General features: G+C 35.6%; 1 pseudogene; it reads right to left on the bottom strand.

Moving 5' to 3' along the window:
• Positions 1 to 6,671: 6,671 nt before the first annotated feature.
• On the bottom strand, positions 6,672 to 8,094 carry LOC129918195 (putative nuclease HARBI1; annotated as a pseudogene).
• Positions 8,095 to 18,546: the final 10,452 nt, after the last annotated feature.

Raw genomic sequence — 18,546 nt, forward strand, 5'->3', positions numbered from 1 at the left:
GTAGTTTTAAGTACTAAAAAGTAGATAAATATTTCCAAAGGAACGCAGCTACAATGAAAATCAAATGTCAGTGTCATCAAAGTGAACAGTTTGACATTTGAGAGAGAAATATGGTGCCGTTTATGTTTAGAACCCCTGTTGCATGAAAATAAATTGCAACATAACTTTGGCCCTGCTCTAATTCTAAGTGGGTAAATCTGCTGAACTCTTACATTCTCATTTCTCACCCCCACCATAAATTATTATCAACCACCTACGCCCGCCAGTTTAATTCATAAAAAACAGACGTGACTTCGACTTCCTACTTTCTTTGCCGAAATGCTCTCATAAATCCTTGTGGTTTTCAAACGTGAATTTCATCTTTTTGATGGTCGTCAGAATCACATTATAAATTATCCAATATACCTACATATAGCTCTTGTTGGCCACCACCATCGTCAACCACCATAATCATCAGCGGTGGGCCACTCTATCTCCATCTTCAGGCTTGTTGTAGATATACTTAGTTTTTTTTTTTTCTTTTTTCAATTAAACCAAATAAATTAATTTTTTCGAGTTCAAATTCTTCGTAGCGCCCATCATGCCAATGAGCATTGACGTCGAGATCACTTAAAAGCTGTGCGCTCTGTCTTGTTTTACAAGCTACGAACGATATTGTTCAAGACAATATGAAAAAAAAATAAGCACACAAACGTCTAAATCTAATTGGAGACCACCATCACGCTACTGCCGTATGCTGTTGGGATTGAGAAAGATTATGTGAAACCCCAAAAGACTCGAAAGTGGTCCGATATAGCTGCCCAAGTACTCGCTCGCTGATGGTGGGCTGGATGCGGTCATACACGTCCGTTGATCTCTATCTCTGTCTCTCACGCGCTTATCACAATGTAGGGTTCTTCAAGCTCGTTGTTTCTTCGGTGGTTTCGGGGACTGTAAACTGCAATAACGACGCCGACAACAACGTCGCGTCGCCAGCGAAACCTAATATCGTGGGTGAGCTCGCTGTCTCTCTCGCTGGCTGCTTAAAAACGTCAATCACTCAATTAAAGCCAATTATTATGATGGAACGTGATTTCCCAGGCCAAAAAGCAACGCGAGCAAAAAAACAAAAAAAAAAAAATTATCCTCCAGAGAGGGATAATAGTGCAGCCGAACCCCTCGCGTTCTTAGAGTGACCATTACACCATAATCTGTGCATATGACGACCAAGGGAGCTAAGAGCAAAATGTGCAATTAGAAAATGAAAGAAAAAAAAAAATTAAAAATTTCGAAAATTGAGCCGCAAACGAGATCACTACTTGGTTGGTGATGGACTGCTGGTTGGTGGTGGGTTGCATTTGCATTGTTTTCCTCGTTGATGATGTGAAAGACTCCACAGCGACGACGATGGTATGGTGGTTTGGTCATTCCCTATGCAATTTGATTGCACATCATTATCATCATCATGAACGTCAACGTCATTGTCATTTTGGCTTTCTCTAGGAAGACCCTCCTCCCATCAAGCTTGCTTTGCTTTTTTATTGTGTCTCCTTTCGTGTGACATAGCTTCTCGACCGTCCCATGATATACGGATTCAAACATAGTCATTTGCATGCACTCTCTTTCCGTGTGTCGTCTCTCTGTTGCAATCATTTACGCTTTTTCCACGCAACAAACACAACTTTACAATAAGAAACAATGGCCGTATAGCCGTATCATAAGAGTATACTTAGTCGCTATAGCCTTCCGGAGCGATCGAATCATCTCTTGCGATGCGTGCAAAAGACATCGATGCTCAGTTGACTCGAAAGTGATCATTAATTTAATGACATAGTTGGGTGATCTATCATAGACAGCCACATAGAGTTGGTAAGGGAGAAGGATTGCCACAAAAAGGGGCGTTCAATGAAGGGAAATCATGCAACGCTAGCATAGAAAAAAAAAGAGTTTCACCACTTTCAACTATGATCGTTTGGTTACCAAACCTATACTTATTGTTTTTTTCTTTATTTCGAAAATTCTATTTTTAACTCTTCAAAGGACAAAGACTTGTCGTTTCTTAAAAAAAAAAAATCCAGAAAAACTGTCAAAACCGAATGCGTTAACGTAAGTCCAGTCCGCGATTGTTATTTTAGATATTGCAGACGCTATTTGAACAATATAACTTTTTGTAGCCACTATTTACTATCAATTTTTTGTTAAAAATTGTTTTTAAGCTTTCGATTTTCATTTTTCAATTGTTTATGTAATTCTTTCTCAAGTTTAAAAAAAAGGAGACAACTTTTATTAGAATATAATTCCTTGGTGACTCCAGATGGAAATCTAACTTTAACCACCGCTCCATCAAACATTTCCATAACTATCCGTACATCAGCTCAATCAAAGGTTTTTATCACAGCTTCGCGAATTAAAGAAAAGAAAACCAGAGTTATGCTCGACAAAGTTATCGCGTCAAAGATATGAAAAACCAATTTTATGAAAAACCAGATACCAGAGTTATGAATACCAAAGCCATAAAACTTGTTTTTTTTTTTTATTGGAAACAATATAATAATTCGTCTCAATTGTTGACAACCCAAAAACCACGTTTTATAGCTTTGGTATACACAACTCTGGTTTTTCATATCTTTGACTTGCATAACTCTGTCGCTCATAATTCTGGTTTTCATAACTGTTTTCCAAATTTTTGATCCCAGGTCAAAAAGCGGTTGAAAGTCACTCCGAGATTATAAGGCACTTAATTTTTTTTGTGGTTTATTGACACAAAATTCTTTATCTTCAATAAAACCAAGTGAATAAGTTGAAATAAAGCTGAACGTTAATTACATATACTGAAAACAAATAGGGTTCAAGAATGGATCCCTGAGACACACACCAAGAAGTTAAATGTCAAAAATAATAAACGTCAAGAGTTTCGTACGTAAAAGTTAAAGGGCCAATCCATAGAATCCGTCGCATCCGTTACGTCGGCGGTTTCAACTGGCAGCTCGATAAGTTCTTATGAGAACCAACCTAGTTCGTGGGTCGGTTCTCATATTTATGGATCTACCAATTGAATCCGTCAACGCAAAATTTGCGATGGATTCTATGGATTTGTTCTTTTAAAAGTTCCGTCCTTTGTATTCATACATTTACATTTGAGTACATTCAGTATTTTGACAGCTATTCCAGTAACGACTACATTGTATTCATGCACCTAACGTAGTCTTCTTCTACTATGCCCGTTCCTCTAGGATAGAGTCGCTGCCAGCGAACCCCACATGTGGAGCCTTAGTGTGAAGCATTAAAGTTTGAGAGCTGTGATCCCATTCGAGATCATAACTATCTTCGATAATATGGACACCAGTGCCCTTATATGTACAATGTACATTGTACATTATAACCCATACAGTTCGTAATATGTACTTTACTGTCTTATCACCATGAATGCAGGCGACGCGGTCACAAATCACTAGATGTTTCGGTTGTCCATGGTGATGTTTTGTTCAATACTTCAGTGTTGAGTGTCCTTTTTTAACGATCTTTTTTATACGATATACTTAGTTGCCCTTATTCACCTCTAAACTTATTATTTCCACTTCCACTTTGATGCTCACAAAAACGCCACTGAAATCACGCTGTGTTCTTCTGATTATGTAAATGTTTGTCAAACCAGTTGGACTGACTTTGGAAAGATGGTGCCTCTTAGTGCTGCAGTTTGAATTTTGTATTACCTACATATTCTTGAAATATAGCCCTTCATGATCAAAGTTGAATCTTGAATGGTACAAAATGCCTTTTGGATGGAGTAGAGGTTTCAGATGTGATTTCTTTAATTTTCTACTTTCCAGGCATCAGTTTTAACTTTATTGCCTTGAGATGTTCTTTTTACTTTCTGGTAAGATTTGCGAAATTAATTTATGCTATAGATTCCCTCTATTTCCTCGATCGCTCCTTTCTCGTGTTATCTGTTGTTTTTCCCAAAAAAAATTATATGTCTATTTTATTTTAATAACGAAGAAAAAATAACGAAAAAAATAACAAAAAATTATTAAAATTATTTTTATTTTAAGTATAGCGATTGAATATAATTCAATTTTAAAGTTCAAGTGACCTCAACTCCAAAGCGTTTCGCTCAAATACGATAGTGGGCTCATCAGTTAGATCTGTCGTACTCTTACTAAGACACCTTATTTTGGTCGATTAGTTTTATATAGTGTCGGTAAACATCGACCAAAATAAGGCGTCTTAGTAAGGGTACGACAGATCTAGCTGATGAGCCCATTGTCGTACCTGCGCGAAACGCTTTGGAGTTGAGGTCACTTGAACTTTAAAATTGAAGTATTGTATTTTATTTAAAAATCTTATTTTCAAAGATTTCTATAAAAGTGTTGTTTGGCAAACTTCTCTATAAATCTTGCCCAAATTTAGCAAGCCTATACATACAGGGTCTAATGCCAAAAAGGCATCTCCGATCCGAGTGAGCAATCTCATCAAACTGACAGCTTTAACGAGCACATGCGTGATTCGTTAAAAATTTCTTTGGCATGACGTGAAATCTAAATCGCTAGAAATACATTCATTTCAAAAATTATGAATAAAAATAAATATGTGGAATCTCATACCTATTATAGTTGGGCATTTAGTTCTAAGCGTAAGCAAGAGTATGCTGCCAGCTTTTTGTTTCGTTGAGTTGGATCAATACCTTCGTTCAAGTATCTTAAATACCTTGATGAGATAAAACAAAGTTGGTGTAAAGGGCTTTTTTTTTTTATAAAACTTAAGGCTTGTTTCACGAGTTCTGACTAAATTTCAAGGAACCTACTTCTTATTTTTCTGTCAAGTAAAAACTTAATTAGATTTTTCCACTTTTGTTAAGTATTTTTATTGATATAAATAATTTTGTGTGGAAAACTGCAAAATAAGTGTCAAACATTTTTAGTGGAACGGTTTAAGTTTTAGAGCGGTTTTCTTCACTTTTTATCAACTTGCCTTAAACTCCGCAGTTGATCAACTCCCAAGTTGATATCAAACTAACAGTTGAATGGCAAGTTGAGAATTTGTTTTTCTTTACCTACTTTATTTTCAACTAGGAAGTTGAGAATCAAAAGTTGACCTACTTCGATATTCAAAAAAATCCTTGGGAAATTTGTGACATACATGACAGTTTCAAATTTAGATTTAAAATAATTTTGACGGTTTAAAAGATTCAATGTTTTTTAAATCAAAATAAAATAAAAATTTGTAATTTGCTGGTTGTTTTGTTATATTATGGCACAAAAAACGAATAAACTGCCAAAAATTGTTTATACGGTTGAAGAAGAAAATTGGCTAGTTATTAACGTGCTAGAGTTTCGCGATATAATCGAAAATAAGAAAACCGATGGTGCTACAAAATTGGATACAGTCCGTGTTAGTATATATTTATATTTAACCATTTGTATATACATATATACTTTACTATAAAAACACTTGATATTAATTTTATTTATAATTTTAATATCGAACAATTTTGAAGTTCGATATTTTTCAATTATAAATGATTCGATCATATTTTCTTGTTGAATAAACATCTTGTTTAATTTTTCTGTTGAATTAAATTTTCTTATTTATTATTTATTGGACTTCCTGGAATAGCCGTTCTAACAGTGCGGGCTTGGGAAAAAATTACAAAAGCATTCAATGTTGCTCCTCCTAACCAGGTTAATCAATATTCTTTTGTTATTGGTCATATCATATCAACTTTTATTCGCATTTTAGGAAAGAAGTTCAAAGTCATTGCGAGAAAAATATCAAAAAATCAAACAAACTTTAAAAAATCGCGTCTTTTATTTTTCAAAAGATGCCAAACAAACTGGTGGTGGGCCACCAAAACCAGGACTTCCTCTATTGAGCGAGCCAATGCAGGAATTGTTCAAAATGTTGATGCGATCCACTTACGGACTGTGGGCAGCGCATGGTGATAGCGATGAAATTCCTTCGCCCAAAGCAAGCGTATCTAGACAGCATATAGAGACCAATGCTATTGCTACTCCTACCTTCGAAGTAACTATTGAAGATGAGGTGTTTATTTTCGAAAACGATGTCGCTGATGAGGCAGGTCTGGGTGATGCGCCGCCCACGTGTTTGAATATTCCCAAAAAAAATGATGAAAGTGCCATTAACCCAGAGCAAAAAGGCAAGGAACATACTTGGGAAAGGGTAAACCCATCAAAGCTTAGAAAAGCACCAAACCCTCTGCTGCAGAACAGGTGTCGAAAATGCAACCGAGACGAGGAAATAAACTGTAAGGTAGCAAAAATATCCGACGAAAGGCATCAACATTCAAAAGCAAAACACGCCATTGAAATGGAAATATTGAATAGCGAAAGAGAGCGGTATAAGCTGGAACATAAGAGAGATGTGGCGGAAGTTGAGCGAGCTGCATTTGAGCGGGAACGAGCCAAGTTCGATAGAGACCGTGCACTTATCGAATTGCAGAGGTCAAAAAATCAACTGGAGAATGATCGCGAGCTCCATCTACTTCGCATGAACAATTTAAAAAATGTACCCATGGAGCAACAACAAACTATAGCCCCAACAGCAGCATCAAGAAAACAATATCATAACAAAAACATTACTGTTAAAAAAAGAGCCAAGTTCTCCTATGTTGAAATTATGCTGGCACAAAAAGTACTGAAATATGAAAGTGTACCAAGTTCTAAGGCTTGGCTTTAAATTTGTATAAATAGAATTTTGATTGTCCTCTTGACAAATTTTCTTTAAATTGCAGATTTTTAGAGCTATTTGAAAAATTGCCACATGTAGCATTTCTGCAAACCCATGTATTTCTGGTGGTGGCTGTAATTCCTTTTCGTCGATTGCTATGTTGTGTAACACAGCACAAGCAATAATGATCAATTGCATCGTCTCAACCCTGCACCTTAATCCTGTTGGAAAACGCCTTTTCCAAATTCCATACGAACGCTCCACACAATTTCGGGTACGAATTTGTGATTCATTATATAAATTTTCAGCATCATTTGATACATTCTGGAAAGGCGTCGCAAGATACCTAGTATTTGCATAACCAGATTCGCCTATTATAAAAAAATGCTCAAAATCACCTCTTTCAAATCGTTGCTTAAAATTTGATAAATTGAAAATTCGCTGATCGTGGGTTGAACCCTTTGAAAGAGAGATTTAGAATTTAAGAAATTAAGTCCTACTAGTATGCAATAAGCAAATAATACCTGCCAACGAGCAACAATATCTATGATTTTCAAGTCTGCTGCGGCTACTGTCTGAACATTTAGAGAGAACCATCCCTTTCGATTTCGGAAGAGTTCTGGGTCAGTTGCGCCTGGCCTGGTGATTTTATGCGGACATGGGTACAATCTATCGCTCCAATTGTTCTCGGAAACTTGGCTATTGCATAAAAATTTCGGGCTGCTTCTAATCGTTCCATGCGTGTCTCAGGCATACAAACAAATCGTGGAGCAAGTTTGGCAATTGCTTGTGAAACTCTTTTAAAGGTGCGATGGACAGTAGCAATGCTTACTTTAATAAAATCTGCAACTGCCAATTGGATTGATCCGAGTGCATAATATCGCAAAACAATCAATAATTGGGTTATTCCTCGTAATTCACGTGATCTTAGATGGTAATATGGTGACAGCATTAATTTATTAAAAAATAGAAGAATACCAATACCTTCCTTCGTTGCAAGGCAAAGAATCTTCTATTAGACTCAGCACCATCAATGTGGTTGGCTTCGAAAGCCGGGAACGATAAATAAAATCGCGGTCATCCCATATGTCAAGTCCAATACGTGGGAGCATTTTATATTGTCTTCTTTCAATTCTTAAATTTTCTTCATTTTCACTGTCTTCGTCTTCTGAAGAAGACGATGGCCTTTCCTCCCAAAAATATGTTCTTCGAAACATAATGATTTTACAATTTACATGGTGAACCAAATAGACAATTTATTTAAAACAAATTAAAAAAAAAAAAACAAATTCAAATTCTGACAGAAAATCCCGAGTTCATGCTGTAAACTTCTAGTTTTTCGGAAGCTGAGAAAATCTAAAGTTGATCAACTCTACAGTTGTGAATCGAAAGTTAAAACTGTCAACTTTGAGTGAAGAAAAACAAAATCGCAAGTTGAGAATAAAAATCCTCAAGTTGACTTCAACTTTAAGTGAAGAAAACGGCTCTTAGTTAGTTGATGGCAAAATTACTGGCAAATTGCTAAACACAATCTAAGTCATGTTTAACTTAATAAAACCCAACGAATATTTTTCATTTCTTACTGTTTAACGAATAAACCTATCTGCATTAAATTTAAAAATTAAATTCTTGAAATAAAACTCAGAATAAAAAATATTTCTCCATAAGCATATCGCACCACAAATTTGCAATAGGCACCTACCTACTCCTATGTTAGGTATAGCGTTAGCTTATAGGTATTAATAGGCATATCTACTATAGGTAGTTAAAGGGGTTATAAACATACATAGGTATATGAAAACATAACCCACTCATATAAGTCCTTGTTTTCTTTCGCTGCCTTTTACTAAACAAAGCTCTAAGGATAAAAGTGTGTGATCGTTCGCCAGCTAATTAAGGCACTTAAACAAAACACAAATACAATACGTGTGCAACATTTTAGATTCGTCCTCTGCCACACAGAGAGTATAGAGTAGATATAGCTAGAGTTTGCCTCTCGTCGAGAGCTAAGCTCAGAGTTAATACACCGTGCCTATATTATGTACCTATATGTGCGGTATATTTGCTGTGTGTCGCGCTGGCTGTGAGTTTCCTGCGACAACACTCCTGACTCCTCCACTCTTGGAGAGTTCCAGAATTAGGCTTATTACTTCGTACACTCGTATATATGATGATGGCAAGTTTTGTTTTTTTTTTTTTATTTTTAATGGAGGTGTACCATTGAACAAGCGAGTGCTTGGTCGCACATAAACACGCACTGCGCCTTAATGCACATACACACTGTGCCTGTGCCAATATAGTATGTACCGATGGTGTACAACGAGGACTACGAGCTTTGCAAACCTAATTAAAGGGTTTACTAGCGACGTGGTGTGGCGACAAGCGACAATAAGGGAAGGGGCACTCTCTATAAAAGAGAGTTCGTAGGTACATGATTTTCTGTTTTTGCTTATATTTTTTTGTTTTTTTTTTTTCGTGGCGCGTTGTTAAATTGTGGGCCTTGAAAAACACATTATCCTAACAAATACCATTGCAGTGCAGGAAATCACAGTTCAAGAGTCCTGTCGCAGCTTAACACACTCCGTTGTGGAGAGGGATGATGATGTGGTGTGTGGATGTGCCTACATTATACATTGCCGCTTATGACGTTTTTCGTTTTCATGATTGCTATTACGAGTTACGACGACTCTGACTATGTGGTGGGGTTTATTTTTTTACTTTTTACTGAAAAACTCAAGTTGAAAAAAAAAAAAATGAACATGGCTGGTGTTACTATACAGAGATTTTTAACGGCTGGAAAACAACAGTCACTTTGAGTAATGGCGGCGGCAACGGTTACCAGCTACAGCAACTATATGACGGAGATGGAAATGGAGACGTAGACGGTAAAGGGAAGCTGTTTTTCTAGATTTTCTATGAAAAAAAATTTCGAAAAAAATATAAGGAAGGAAGTAACTACCCAGCCTTGCACTTAGGACGAGAGAAAGAGAGTACCTAGTAGGTAAATGCTTCGAAGCTGATTAGCAACTCTCGGAAACACTCACCGCACCGAATACGGCGCGTATACAATATACTACAGAAGATGAATGTGTCATGGATAAGGCTAATGAACGACACAAAAATCCATTAGAGTTCTTGAAAGGAGATTCTTGAGAAAAGAAATTTTGTTTTTTTTTTTTTTGTTGTTCCTGTGTTCATTATTGTGGTACGCGTCAAGCCCTCAGAATCCATGTTATTCATGTCCCATCACTCAAAGATTGGAGAGCTTTTTTTTGGGAAAACGGCTTCGACTACACGGTAAAGCAACCAAGCCAACCGGAAGGGTAAATTGATCCAAAATCCTCTTGTTTGCGACTTGAGACGCGACAACAGAGAAAGAGAGGGGAGAGTAGTGAGAGGTTATTATAGAAAAAAAAGGTATTCTCTTGACAAACACTTCCTAGCTAATTATAGCAGCCGCTGAGAGTAATCAGGAGGAGCTAATTCAATGTCGTCCTTGCTCAGGTGTCCGTCTCGTAGATTTGAATAAAAGTTTTTTTTTTCTTCTTGTTTTTTTGTGTTTGTTCTATACCTTCAAACCCATCACCGGCTGATGAATGGAATCTTCAAAGAAGCTAACTAGACTCAAGGGTATTTTATTTCATGCCGCCGCCACTGATGTCGTCGTCGTCATCGTCACTAAACTTGAAAAGAAAACTACAAGATGACTGAAGATAACAATCGAATCCGTAGTGAGGATCAAAATTTTGAATAGAGACGCTTTAAAGACTCTATAAAAGGTACGTTGTCGTATCTACGAGAGCGAGATATCTTTTGCCGCAAATTGATTTTGGAAGCGCTGTCAGACGCGATCACGGTAAGAGATCTATAATTTGCATCTTTTGACCATTTAGGTGTGTACACGTTGTATATGCTGAGTATATAAATGTCTGGGCTGAGGGGTTACAAGAGAAATATATATAGACCTATTTTGTGTAAGGACTTTGAAGTAAAACTAATCTCCAACAATGAACTTTTATCGAATGTGATGCTGATGATCCTTTATATCTTAACTGTGTATATGTTTAAAAGGAGATATAGACTGATGATGGTCTTTAGATCAAGACAAGACACACAGTTAAAATAGGCGGGTGTATCGGTGAGGTGAGTAATTTGATATCCTTGTGCGCAAGAGAGAAGGATATTCATGCAGGCATTTGTTGTTGTTGTTGTTTTTGTTTTCAAGCCATCGCATCATAGGGAACAAAAGTGATGAATGAATTGGTAACCGGAACTGGTGGTTCGTAAGTGATACGATCGTGTTTAAAAGCGTTTTGATGTTCTTAAATGTTAAGAATGCCTTTAGGAAAAGATTGTGAAAAAAAATCCTCATAGTTTCTAACTTTTTTTTTTTTCTATTTGAGGAAAGGAAATCAAAACATAACAGTAAAATAGAATAATATACAAAAAAAGAACAAATAGAACTTTATAGGAAATAAGGCAAACATTAGGTTGAAGAACTGCCGCAACTGAGGTCTCGAATTGTCTTTTGAAGTCGGTCAAGGTTACCAAAATAGCTTCGGATAAACGGACTGATATTTTTGATTATCCCACCCTTCCTCCCAAACAGAAAAAAATTACGACCCAAATGTATGCAAGTGAAACGTGCGTACTTTGTACAAACTCCTTAAAGTTTTCCGAAGCTTTAAGGTCTTCTCGCAAATAACAAACGAAGTCCTGTATACAAAATCTCATAAAAACTATATGGGTTGCTTTGATAGAAAGATTTTTGATTAAAGTTCGGTCCAGTGTGCATCAGCGGAGAGTGGACGAGAAGATACAATAACGAGCGGGCCTTACAACGACATCGACTTGGTCAGAAAGCTGAAAATTCAGCGGTTTAGATGACTGGGTCATGTGAGGCGCATAAACACCGACACATCCAGATATTCGTGTTTAACCCCAATGGGCAACGTGGAAGAGGAACACCAAACTGATGTGCGTAACTGCAGACATCTAGCTAGGGACCGAGCTGGCTGGAGTGGCCGAGATTTATCCTGGACTGTGAGCGCCACCTTAAGTGAGTTAAGAATTTCTCTAGAATGTATGAAAAATTAATGAAGACATGGATCCGAAAGTTCAATGGGAAAACTTTTAGATGGCCATCAGGAATCAGTTCTGCTCCGAGAAAATTTTGATTCAACTCGGATTATGCTCAGTAAATCATAAATCAAGCAAAAACAAAATTCTAAGAAAACATCTGGTGCAGAAGATTACACGACACACTTTCAATGACGTATACGGAACTGGGATACGGAAAGATCCGGCCCGTAAAATCTTCAATCGCAAAAGGGAGAGACCATATCTCCGATAAACAGCCCAGTTTGAAGACGATCTCCACGGATTTGAGATTCGAAATTTGAGACGGCCAAAACTGCGAAGATCGAGCTGGCTGGAACCTACAAATACTATCTTATTCGCCTGTGAAAAATTGATGTGCTCTGCTAACATCTCGAGCCAAGTTACAGGCTTTCGTTCACCTATGTTGGTGGTACTATTTGAAGATCTACATACTAGCTTCAAATCATATCCATATGTTGAATTGTGAATTAGAACCGGAAAGTGGAAGTGGATGTAGACATTTTGCAACGAAAAAATCAAAATACACTAAGGAAAATTGACAACAACATTTAGACACAATCTTTTGAATAGAATCATCATGTTTAAAGACTTGTTGGAAGACTAAAATCCACCTGGAAATCAACTTTAATGGACACACTTAAAGTAGCTTGCATCAAATCGGGACAGATAAATGGATTTTGTTGCTGCTATGCTCCATATCGAAAAACACTGCTACTTAAGCAGGTCACCATTAATCAGTTGTTGAGCCCGCTCTGTTCGTTATAAAACCATAGTTTCCCAGTACCCTGAAATCATTTTTCTCTGCCTTTTCGTGGAGCTAGTATTTGCTTGGTCACTTGCCAAATTTAAGTTCAAAAACAATTTCTTCAACGCTTTACTTTTGAAATAATGATATCCTTAAACATATTTTCAAAATAACATTTTCATCTAATCTTTCCGTATATAGCTGACCTACTTTTCCTATTCTGTATTCTGAAACACTGTCACAAAGTTTAATAAGAAAACCAACCACCCGTTGTTTGGCACGAACAAAACAAACGAAAAAAAATACAAAACAATTTGATTGCATCCTTTTACTTTTTTTTTTGTTTTTGTTTCCATGAAATGGTTTTATATCAAAAGCTTCTCCAGTTGACAGGACTATCAAAACATAAGAAATCCACACCCGGACAGATTCAACTGAGAAAATAATTGCACTTTTTTTCCTTACAGCACAGAAAAACTGCTATGTTTTGTCGGTGCATCAAAAAATGGTATCCTGATGCATCTCCTCTCCCAGTAGGATTGAATTGCTTTAACCCACAATCCCCATCACAAACAAACAAAATAAAAAGCTGAGAAGAATTTTGAAAAAAAAGAACAATGAAACCAGAAACACTTTTCCTTCCGAACTGAGAAAACTGCAAAAAACGTTTACGAAAAATGATTTTGAACCATGTTGATGGAGTAGATAGTTTCATTTGCTTCCCTATCATAGTTTTGATTGCAGGATAAAGTGTTTATCTTTTCTCCAGAGCACACATGTACAATTTGTATCTTAAATTGCCTTTATTGTGTGCTCTCTGTGACACACTTTAGATATGCGATCTTTATGAATGTATTTGTGTGTGAGAACCTTAGGATATCTACTCTTTTCCTCTGTGAAGCCTCGCTTGATGTATGTCTATTGTCAATTGCTGTTTCCATTCAATTAAACCTACCTCTGCCGCCGGCAATGCCAAGCCAACAACGACAACTTATTCTCAAATAGGTATCCGTTCCTCCTGATGTATACACTCGTATATCTTTTCTAAAGAGAGAAAAACTATATCTAGCACAACAAAAGGATAATTGTCATTAATCCATGCGTGATGCTGCTGTGCCCGGTCGCTCGATTGTCACATCTTTCTAGCGATCTATGCGTGATACGGGCAATTACGCATTCAAGATGACACAAAACACAGAAGCAGCAGAAGGGGCACCAACACACCGTTCAGCAATCTAAAAACATATGTTTGCGGTCTAGAAGAAGAAGAAGACGAAGAACATGATGAAGAATAAGGAGCATATCATCAGACAAGCCAAACACAAAAAAAGGATCAATTAAGATTTGAGATTGTTTGTATTTACCTGAATTTATATCTTTTATCTCTAAGCCCAGAGAAAGAGAGCACCGACCGACAAAGGAGGAATGTTTGCAAAAAAAAAAATAAATAGTTTTTTTTCTTCTATACTTCATAGATACGATGAGTAGACGTACTCTTTTCTTGCCTACTTAACCAATTAGCTAGGTCAGTTGGTCGGAGTCGGATGAGAATTATATGCTTCTGTGTGTTTGTTTGAAAATGGAAAGGATTTGCAAAAGAAGGATAATCCAATTTTGATTTTGTTGAGTGCGCATCCTTTATTTTGGAACTTTCATTTCTACTTAATAGTGAAAAGTAGATTGAGATTTTTTTGTTCGGTATCGGTATGTATATGCGTATAGTTGAAGTTGGTAAAATACAAAACAGAATATACTTAGGTTTGAGAAATCAATATTATTGATTTTTCATTGAATTTGCGTTTTGTCTTTTGTGAGATTGAAAATATTTGCAAAAGGACAAAATTTTAATGGACAAGAATGAATGAAAGAGCACAAAGGTTTTCAAAACTCTAAAAGGAATATTAATCAATACATATTCACATCCCAAAGTGGATTCCTTACAATACAATGTATATTTTAAACTACTGAACCTATTTAAATAAAATTGTCAATGGTCTCTGAAAAACAAGGAATCAGTGAAAAAAAAAAATCGCAACTTCTAAGAAATCAGCACTTTCTGAGAAATTTTGTGAGCAAAATTTTACCCAAATTTCATAAAAATCCAAAACATCCTTTTATTTGCATCCTTTTAAACGGTTAACTTACAAAAAGAGCTAGAAAGCATAAAATATCAAGACATTATTGAAGCTATCTTTTAAAGACTTTTGAAATCCTTTTCCAGTTTAAGTAATTGAATACGAAGCTACGTAAAAATAGATAACTTCAAGAATTTTCAATTATAACAATACTTTCAGAAGTCATCCAATTCCAATTACCAATTTTATATTTGGAAAAGTTATTTGACTTTTCCAAAAAATTTGTCAATTTTTCCAATTAAACATTGTTGGTTTACACGATTGAATTGGAAAACTTTAAATATAAAAAAAAAAATGGTAGACGCATTGGAAAACAATTAGAAAATTAAAATTAGAGAATCTGAAATATTAATTTAGTAGTGAGTTAGTTTTGTAAAAATTGTGAACAGCTTGTGACCATCTTGCTAGCATATTTGTTGGAGAACAGATTGATGAAGTATAGATTTGGTCGATTGTAGAACTTTGTTGGTTTTGTCGGGTTAGTGAACTTCTAAGACATCGAGACGTAGTCGTTGGTCGCCTGGCCTGATTTATTTCCCCATCTTTTTTTTCCAAATGGAAGTTAAAGCTTGTGCTGAGGTTCGAACATTTCACTTAACACTCATTGACGGCCGCCGCACAGTGGGACGACTCATGGTAATAATTAAAAATTAAAACTATTTTAGCGGTACCTACTTGAAATTAATTGGTAAGTGATCCCAAATATATGAAAGCTCAAAATGCATTAAAATTTTTTGCATTTATTTATTAATCCATAAGTTATAAACACGTGAACAAAGCCTTTTTTCCGTTTTTTTTTTATTAAGAGTTTTAAGGTGTTTTTGTTTCAGCTAATTGTTGTGCAAATATATTTCTCCTGTAAAAATTGGATTAATAATTGAGTATATTAATAGTCAAGGTATTTTAATTAAAATAGTTTTTTCGTGAGTCTTTTTTTTTAATGATGATTTTAAATGTGTTAGTGCGATATGAGAAAAAAAATATTTTCAAATTTTAAGTCGAGTTTTTAAAATATGGTCAAATATGGATGTTGGTTTTTTTTTAGTTTTATATTAAGCAATGTGTCTACAAACCGAAACAAGATAAAAATCTTGCGCAAGTTTGCGCCATTTTAAGTAAATTGACATTTTTAGGTTCAACTGCGTTCATAAAAAATGGTGACTTATTCACAATATGCCTCGATTGTGGAAACTTCAAACTTTTTCAACAAAATTAAGCAGTTAATTGGATTGGACGAGCTTAGTGGAGGAGAAAATTCGAAATTTAAAGAAATTTGGAGGCTTTTTGTGTCAGTTTGACGCAAAAATGGCAGCATTGCTGTAGAAAGAAGGAGAGCTTTATAGAGGGTAACCAACGGTGGTTTCACTTTTATTTTTTTGGCAAGTTCGTAGACCAGAACATAAGCTTCTGTTTGATGAAAAAAAGAAAAAACTATTCTAGAGAACTTCAAACCTACCCAAACCTGGTTATGGCACAACAAATGATGTCAATAGTAGTCTACGTTCTTATTCGAAACCAAAGTTGAGTTCCGAAATAACCCGTATAGATAACAATCTCTTCTTTAAATTTGCATTAATTTTGACAACACTCGCTACTTTTCGAGAAATAAATATGGACAGTGTCCATTGGACAGGTTTGAAAAACTAATTCTTGAAAAAAAATCTTTATCTTTCGAAGTACACCTGGTACTGTGTGCCTAGCAGTGTATATACACTTTTACTCCATGCAAAAAACAGAATAATGTTTTTTTGATTTACCTATACCTTGGTGTTCTTTCGATAGAAGCGTTGTTGGTAGAAAAAAATATGGAAAGCTAGTTTGGATCATACTCAAAAGAGTTCGATGTTGAATTCAATTACCGACTTGATTAATCATTTGTTTATTACGTCAAATCCTTAAGTTTAAAGCGTCAGATCTAATGCTGAATTTGAATACTTAAAAGTGACCCATAATTCTTCCGAAAGTGATAGTGATTTACTCTATGTATAGAATTATAAATTTGTTTAACTATTTATTTAGCTATTAAAATAATGTAAGATAGCAAAACATAAGCAAACAATTATAAATAAAAATTAAAATAAAAACAAGTTCGCTGCTCAACTCTTTTTAAAAAAAATTACCCTAGATTTATATGTTTTAGTGTATCAATTTCTTTGTTTTTATGTTGCAATCAGCAATCATAGATATAAGTGCTAAAATACTATTTCAAGCATATTTGGCTGAATTTCTTATTTTATTCCCAAGATATTAATTTTGCCGTTTTCCCCATACACTCGTTCCACTGTGCGCCGTCTCAATAGCTTCTTAAACGTCTTTCCAAAATGTGTCATCGCCTCGTTTTGATCTCCTGGATGAACTTCAAAGTCTAATCCTGCGTTCATTCCTTTTTGACTTTCTAAGAATTTTCTTCCTTATTTATATTAATTTCTAAAAATATTAAAGAAGAAACTGTTCTTATCTGAAATTGTTATGTAATGTCGTAACAAGTATTTGTTAGAGCCGCTGTACATTAAATAAAATAATTTCATGACTTTAGGTAGGTGGAAATTAAAACACCTAGAAAAACTGATCGAAAAGCGCAATTAGTGCTGGTTGGCGCCGTTTTGATACCAGAACTCTGATGGCCTAAATTGTTTGTGGGATGGTTATGTTGTGTTCTATGGTCAAGGAAAAAACAACTGATATTTTTTTTATCGTGAAAGACTGTTTGTCTGAAGCTTCTCTGATCGAACTGTTCCACGTACCGGCGCTGCGCGCGTGTCACGCAGACGTGAAGGCTGGTTTCTCAATCTCCTACCCCCATCCAATTCAAGAGCTTAAAACGGAAGTCGTCTCAAAAAGGACCCGGTTTGCAGGTCTTTCGCTGCTTGATTAAAGTTATTGGACCTATTTATCCATCCCCTAAGTCCTACGAAATAGGGTGCTGTCTTAAGCTCTAGTTTATATAGCACCACAGAACCTGTAGCAAGTTCGTCCAAACAGTTGAATAGAATGATTTATCAATAAAATGTGTTTTAAAAATGTTCTAACTAACAAGTGAAATTTAATAAAAGTTTTCCTTAAAAATTAACTCAATTTTTTTTTAAACCCTACTGATCTTTACAGTTGTAAACAATTTGTCAGAATTTGTATCTTTTTATAGATACTTTTATTTACTAGAAGAGTTTCAAAAAATCAATGCAATTTTTTCTTTATAATCTAGAAGTGCAAGAATATTTTGAAGAAGTAATCATTAGAGGCTTAAATTTTTAGCTTAATTACAACGAACCACTAAGAAAAAAAGTAAAATATTTGTGTTTTCTCGTGTTCAAAGAAAAATCCCCCAAAAAAACTTCCAAGTTTCAAAATAATAAAAAAAAAAACACATAATTGGACCGAATGCCGCCAGCAGCAATATAATAAAGTGCGCTCTCCAACAGCAGCAAATCAGTAAAAGAAAGAAATTTGTGCTGCGCCAAGCAAAGGAATTCCACCAACCAATCGATTGAGAAGAGCGGCAGCAGCGTCTGGCGCCGGCGCTTGGACCACAAAATAACATTTCCTTGCTTGTGCTTGTGCCCCATGGATGCGTATGTAGAGAGATCTGGTGCAAGTAGTTATATGGGCCCCAAACAACAAATACAAACTACTGACGAAATAAAAAACAACAACGACCAAACGCGAGAAAGGCAAGCTATTTCTGGTAAAATGTGCGCCTCGTTTTTCGTGCTAAATCAACCAAGGTACACAGTACAGTGCAACAGAAGAAAAAAAAAAAAAAAAAGACTAAAAATCGCGCTAAAAGTATCTGAATCTGAAAGATTTATATTAAGCCATTTTTATTCTTAATTCGTGAAGAAGGCAGCGGTAGATAGGTATCCTGTCACTGCGCAAATCGCA

Source organism: Episyrphus balteatus, chromosome 4 (genome assembly GCF_945859705.1).
Source record: "Episyrphus balteatus chromosome 4, idEpiBalt1.1, whole genome shotgun sequence".
NCBI classification, from domain to species: Eukaryota; Metazoa; Arthropoda; class Insecta; order Diptera; family Syrphidae; genus Episyrphus; species Episyrphus balteatus.